Source organism: Phocoena phocoena, chromosome 5 (genome assembly GCF_963924675.1).
Source record: "Phocoena phocoena chromosome 5, mPhoPho1.1, whole genome shotgun sequence".
Lineage (NCBI taxonomy): Eukaryota > Metazoa > Chordata > Mammalia > Artiodactyla > Phocoenidae > Phocoena > Phocoena phocoena.
The window spans coordinates 139,151,260-139,158,319 of NC_089223.1; positions in this window are offsets into that span (position 1 = coordinate 139,151,260).

Consider the following 7,060-nt stretch of genomic DNA (forward strand, 5'->3'; position numbering starts at 1 on the left):
GGACAGGTCCCCTTTAACAGAGGAGAGGGCAGTGGAAATGCTTTGGAACTTGGCGTGAGGTGTGAGTTAACCACGGTCCTTGAATTAAGAGAGATTGAGGGCTGAGACAAGACAGAGGCCCATCTAGGCTTCCACTTGCTGGACTGGAATTTGAAAAGGGGTGTTTGAGGAGACCAGTCTTTGTCTCAGTCACACAGGCCCTCTGGGAGCCGTCAGGGACTATACTTTGAGAAGTGACATGTGTAGCATGTCCTGGCCACACCTCACGTCGTGGCCTTAGTGCACGTGGAAACGTGTGATTTTGATATATATTTGGGAGTCTGTGAGACAAGAGATTCCTAGAGTTCTCACCTCTGAAGCGGGCGATCTTTAGGTGATGGTTGGACAGTGTATGATCAATGTGCAGATGGGCCACTTGTTCAGGGCACCCGCGGCTAAGACAGCTGCGTGAAGTCCAGCCGGTGTGCTGAGCTCTGGGTCCGTCCGTCTGCAGGGCTGAGGCACGAGCGGGGCCCCAGCACGTGGGGTAACAGGCAGTGCTGTTCACACAGTCCACGGACTCCCGCCGCCGCCACTCAGGTCATCCCGAGGGGCTCCCCAGGTAGCCAGGGGACCTGGGGGAAGAATATGTGACCACCAGAACTCAGCAAGGACTAGAAGATGCTGGACCTGTGTGTCCAGTGGCTGTCCTTGGAGGAGGATGCCATCACGGTGAGGCCACACCTGTGCACCTGAAGAAAGGCGTCTGCCGTTGGTCAAGGTTGGCCAAGGGCTCGCCTGCCAGGACGGTGCGTGCTGGCAGGCAGCCAGGTGCCAGGGTGGCCTGGAGAGGCGTGGCTGTCCCTTCAGGGTGGAGCCAACGGTGGGGAGAGGCACCCACTGAGCAAAGTGTCTGGTCGCTGGTCGGTGGAGGCCGTGGTGTTAGCAGTGTTGGATTTCTGGTGTGGAGCCCTAACAGTGGGACCACAGCTGCACGGCGTGTTTTTTCCACCGTGAGCGACCCCTAAATTTTACAGGGAAAAGAACGGGCAGAACTAGGCCTTATTTTCTCCCCTCTGTGCCCTTATATTGTTTTTTTCTTTCATCCTTTTCTCCCTCTTCATTTATTTTTCTGTTAGGCTTTTAGTCCCTGTCTCTGATTGGTAAGAGGACCAGGGGCTCTGCTGGCAGCACCGTCAATCTTTCTCCCTCTTCCTTCTCTTAAACAAAAGCCTGTTTTTTCTCAAATAAAGCCTGGCCTAGGGCTTCCCTGATGGCGCGGTGGTTGAGAGTCTGCCTGCCGTTGCAGGGGATACGGGTTCGTGCCCCGGTCCGGAAGGATCCCACATGCCGCGGAGCGGCTGGGCCCATGAGCCATGGCCGCTGAGCCTGCGCGTCCGGAGCCTGTGCTCCGCAACAGGAGAGGCCACAGCAGTGAGAGGCCTGCGTACTGCAAAAATAAAATAAAATAGAATAAAAAACCTGGCCTGTATCTCTAAGCAGGGCAGAGCGGTTTCCTTCCCTCCACCCCCACCCCGTATCTGTCTCTGACTGTATTGGTTACATTCGCTTAGTGTCTCTGACTGTATTGGCTACATTCGCTTCTTTTCTGTATTCTTGGTGCTGTGGCATTTGGGGCCTTGGTCCTGGAGAGACAGCCCTCCCAGTGCTGAGCCCCCCCACAGTGAGCCACTCTCAGCCACCGCGCCGACGTGCCCTCTGCCCCAGGCCCCCTCAGGGCTGGGCACTGGGCAAGCAGCACTGCCCCTAGCGCTCAGCCCTGCCAGAATTATTCAAACTGTCCAATCCTAAATCTGCCATGTGTACCTGTGCTGCCTCACCCATTCCTTCCTGTGAAAACCCCAGTTAAGGCTCTGGGCCACGTTCTCTTCACTTCTGCTTCTGCCTCCTGACCCAAACCTATGCTCCTGGTGGAAGGGGGTGGCCCCTTCTCTTGAGAAATGTGAATAATAAATTCTTCCTTCAATGGACTTAGAGAATGGACTTGAGGACATGGGGTGGGGGGAGGGGAAGCTGGGAAGAAATGAGTGGCATGGACATATACACACGACCAAATGTAAAATAGCTAGCTAGTGGGAAGAAGCCGCATAGCACAGGGAGATCAGCTCGGTGCTCTGTGACCACCTAGAGGGGTGGGATGGGGAGGGTGGGAGGGAGACGCAAGAGGGAGGAGATGTGGGGATATATGTATACGTATAGCTGATTCACTTTGTTATAAAGCAGAAACTAACACACCATTGTAACGCAATTATACTCCAATAAAGATGTAAAAATAAATAAATAAAAACTGAAAAAAGAAAGTTCTTCCCTCAAAGGCGGTTGTCTCCATTTCTGTCACCTTACCATAGGTGATTAAAACAAATCCTGGGCACAAATTTTATTTTATTTTATTTTATTTTATTTATTTAGTTTTGGCTGCGTTGGGTCTTCGTTGCTGCGCGCGGGCTTTCTATAGTTGCGGCGAGCGGGGGCTACCCTTCGTTGCAGTGCGCAGGCTTCTCATGGAGGTGGCTTCTCTTGTTGCGGAGCACGGGCTCTAGGCGCACGGGCTTCAGTAGTTGTGGCACGCGGGTTCAGTAGTTGTGGCTTGCGGGCTCTACAGCACAGTCTCAGTAGTTGTGGCGCACGGGCTTAGTTGCTCCACAGCACGTGGGATCTTCCCGGACCAGGGCTCGAACCCGTGTCTCCTGCATTGGCAGGCGGATTCTTAATCCCTGCACCACCAGGGAAGCCCCCTGGGCACAGATTTTAGAGCAAAGGTGCAGCCCTGCTCAGGAATGCCAGCAACGTGGCTCCAGCAGCTGGAGGCCAGCAGCCGAGTGGAGGGAATGTGGTCCCGCCCACACCTTGAACAGGCGCAGGGGCTTCTGCTCTGGAGACAGGGGCTATGACGCCAGAGTGGTGGGGACAGCGGGGGCCTGGGCACAGATGGACACAGGCACCACAGGGAGGCCGTGGGTCCAAGCAGTCGCCTGGGTTCACACAGGGCCTTCATATGCCCAGAAGATTTTGTAACATTTGCTAAATGAGGACAACGTGACCACAGCAGTTCCCACACTCTCTCAGGTCCCCCATCACACTTCCCCTCTGGCTGGAGTGGCTCTGGGGGTGGCACTCTCGGGATCTGGCCCAGGGGAAGTTGAGTTGTGGGAACATGGGTTGGGGGTCAGTGGAGAACACACGTCCTCCCCAGCCACTTGGCTAGGAAGTTACTGCCAGACATCCTGGCGTAGAAAACAGCTTCCAGGAACACCCGTGGCAACTAACCGGGAGGAAGGAGTGAATCACCCTAACTTTTGGAAAAGGATTAAACACGCGCTGATTTAACAGGAAACGCTGACATTGACAAGATAACGTGGACCCTAACAGCCAATGTGACAAGGACATTATGTAAGAAGTTTCGTCAGGTCAGCAGGGACATTTTAGATTAGTCGTGGCCCAGGAAAAGCACACGACCCTGAGGCTTCCCAGCTTATGGAAGAAACTTGACGAAGTTCTCTCCGGCTGTGACAGTGGTCCTAACAATGTATGCGATACAACCAGTAACAAGTTGTCATGCAGAAAGTCTTGTAAATTAGCAGTGACAATTGTTTTCAATCAGTTACGCTGGAGGGACTAAATTATCTTTTTCTTTTCTCCCTGGACGATGATATTGTAAAATTGTTATGAAAAGAGGCAATTAAAAATGTAGATGAGGGAATTCCCTGGCGGTCCAGTGGTTAGGACTCTGGGCTTTCACTGTCGAGGGCCCGGGTTCAGTTCTTGGTTGGGGAGCTAAGATCCCACAAGCCACGCAGCAGGGACAATTTTTTAAGAACGTGGATGAAGAAAGAATCACAGTGGAGCAGCAGGCAGTTAGGAATAAAAGGTGTGGGCTTTTTCTAGATTCTGTGATGTTTGTGCCATTTATCGATATTTTTCATGTTTAATTTGTTGTGATTTTTTTCTCTCATTCTGAATAAGTGCGTTTCTAATTTTATCAAAATCATTCTGCATTTTTTCTTAAAGAGAGTCCCATTGACTTCAGGCTGCCCCACACCTGGGCAGGCCCAGCCCCACATTCACCTGGTGGTACATCGGCCAAGTGGAGACGCGCCCGAGGCTGCATGACACGCCGCCCTCTTCCTGAGACTCGGGCATCTTCGCCATCTCAGGGCCGGCAGGTGCTCGTGGCGCAGGACTCAAAGGCCCTCCCCAGAAGGGAAAAGGCTGCCCAGCTGGCCGAGAGGAAACAAAGAAGGCCTTCACTGAGAGCCACCACTGAGCGGGTGGCAGGACCAGCCAGGTGTGGGGGGGATGCAGACACGGTCCCTCTCAATATTCGCGGAGCCTGTCTTTGCGAGTCCGCCTGCTGGCGAAGACCCGCTTGTCCCACCGTCGGCAACGCTCGCGGCGCCTTCGAGGCTGTATGCGGATGGACGTGCGCGGATGGACGGGCCCTGCCTTCTCACTTCTGCTCACCCGTGAGCAAGCCCTCTTCCTGCCCCTCCGGGGCCGCGTTTCCGCTCCTGTGATTTCGGTGGTGATTCTGTGGCTTCCGCGGCCCCCCGCCGAGGGCTCTTCACATCCAGAGTCCTGAGCGCGGGTGGCCGGGACGTGCCCCGCGGAGGAACCCGTGTGCCGGGGAAGCTCCGTCCGGGCCTAGGGACAGCGCTGCCGGCCGGGTCAGTGCTTAACGAGCCAACGACGGTGTCTGTTCACTAAGTGGTCTTTTGTGTTGACCCATCGGGGAAAATGCCGTGCCGAGAGGCTGGCAGGAAGCAGCCTAGGTGTTTTCCCAGGAGCCGTGTTTCCCCAGGAGCCGTGGGTGAGAGTTTGCAGAGACCACATAGAGCATGACTTTGAGAATATTGACAATTGACTGTAACCAATAAAAGAATCACCTCCAGAATATATAAAGAACTCCTACAAATCAATAAGAAAAAGACGCTCAGTAGAAAGGTGATCAAGGCAAGCCTCACAGGAGGAGGTGCAGACGACAGACAGATCCAGGACGAGCTACAGCCTTTCTCACCAGCGCCACCGGACAAGGGCCAAAGCCGCACACACCTCTGCACCCTGACCAGAAAGGCTGGAATGGTGACATTGTTCGTGTCCAGGGTTGGCCAAGGTCTCCCACATTGCTAGTGGAAGTATGAACTTTTATTTTTCTGTGGAGTCTTGGAAAGCTGTTTGGCATTATTTTCTACAAGCGAACATAGCACGTCCTACTTCAGCAGACACAAGGACATGTATGTGTGGTAACCAAACACATGGACGAGGATGTTCCCAGAAGCATTTTCCATAACAGCCAAAGTCTGGCACCGACACCCAAGCCCGCTGGTGCAGAAGGACTGAGAGGCAGGACCCCAACGGCGGGCCAGACTCTCACATGCCCGCGACATGAGCAGGAACAAAAAGACCCTCAGTAGAACTCAAGACAAAACGTTGGGTGACACAGGCCAGTCACCAAACAATGCAGGACTGGCTGTTTCTGGGGCTTCCAGGCAGGCTGGCAGGTCTGTGTGTACATTAGTTTGCCTCGGTTCCCACACAAAACACCACAAGCTGGGTGACTTAAACAACATTGATTCTCCCACTGATTAATATGCTGAAACTCTAGCCCCCATGGAATGGCATTTGGAGGTGAGCCTTTGAGGATAATTAGGGTTGGATGAGGTCATGAGGGTGGGGCCCCAGGATAGGATTAGTGTCCCCACCCCCATGTGCCAGCACAGCCAAAAGATGGTGTCTGCAGGCCAGGAAGCGGGCCCTCACCAGAACCAACCACACTAGCACCCTGATCTCCAACTTCCAGCCTCCAGAACCAAGATAAATAAATGTCTGTTGTTTAAGTTGCCTGTCTGGAATTTTATTATGTGTCCCAAGCACAGTTTTAGATTTAAGCTTCATCTAGAAGCTGCTAGTTACTTTGGAAGGTATTCCAAGGAGGCCAGGGGACAGTTTGGTGGAAGTATGTTTGCCACTTTAGTTACTACGCCGGGTCAGAAAGCAGTTAAAGTCTGTGGAAATGGTCAGACGTGGACTTTTCTTTTCAAGATGTTTTTCCTGTACTCCACTTTCTCGCAAACGGAGAAAGATATATCCTGAAATCCTGAGTCCTTAGAAGTCAGCTGGTTTGAATTACGGGGAGTGGGCTTCAATAGAAACCTCTGCTTCTTACAGGAACCATGGCTGGGTCACAACCCTCCCGGGGCCAAGAAGCAGGTTGGCCTGGGGCTGCTTGGGGGTTGCTGAGGAGAGGAGTGTGGGCAGTCAGGGCCCTGTGGCCTCAGGGCGTGGGGAGGAGGGAGGGGGCTGGCAGTGAGCTAAATGCTCCAGGGCGCAGGGGCCTGTCTGGGGAGCCCGAGGCGAAGGGATGTCCTTGCCTTTTCAACATCACGGCCTCGGGGCTTTGCAACCCATTTCCCCTGTTTGTATGTTTGTCCTCCTGGTAGCTCAGTCCTGGCTCCTTCCGTCCGTCCACGGCCAGGCACTGAGATACCAAGGGGCGTTTCCCGCCTTATTTCTCAGTTTGCTCTTGTCTGTCTGCCCCCTGCCCCAGCACTCAGCCCCAGGGTGGGCAGGGGTGCCAGCCCAGCGCCCCGGTGCACAGCCGGTGCTCCAACAGGATTGGGAGCCCAGTCCCCCCCACCCTCACGGGTTGGCTCCGGTCTTTGGGCCCGTCCCTGGCCCCGCCCTCCCTCTCTCCCGCCTCCGCAGCCCCTCCCAGCAGGCCTAACACACTTCCAGGCATTTCCTCCCTACTACGCCCTCCCCCGGACATTATCCTCCCCTGGTTGTGTCCCCTGCCCCGTTCTCCTCCTCGTCTGGGTCCCTGCAGCCCCTGCTCACCCTGCCGTGCCGGGGCCTGTCCCGAGGGAGGGCAGCCCACAACGACGCAGCAGGGATCAGGCAGGTCCCCCGGAAGCGCCGTGGCCCACGACGCCCGGCTCGGCGACGCGCATTACAATCCGCGGTCAGGCCCACAGGGGCGGGGACCCCGGAGCGCTGTCAGGCGATGGGGCAGGGTGCCCCGCGTGGACGCGACCCCCACACGTCCTCGAGACAACGCTGGGGG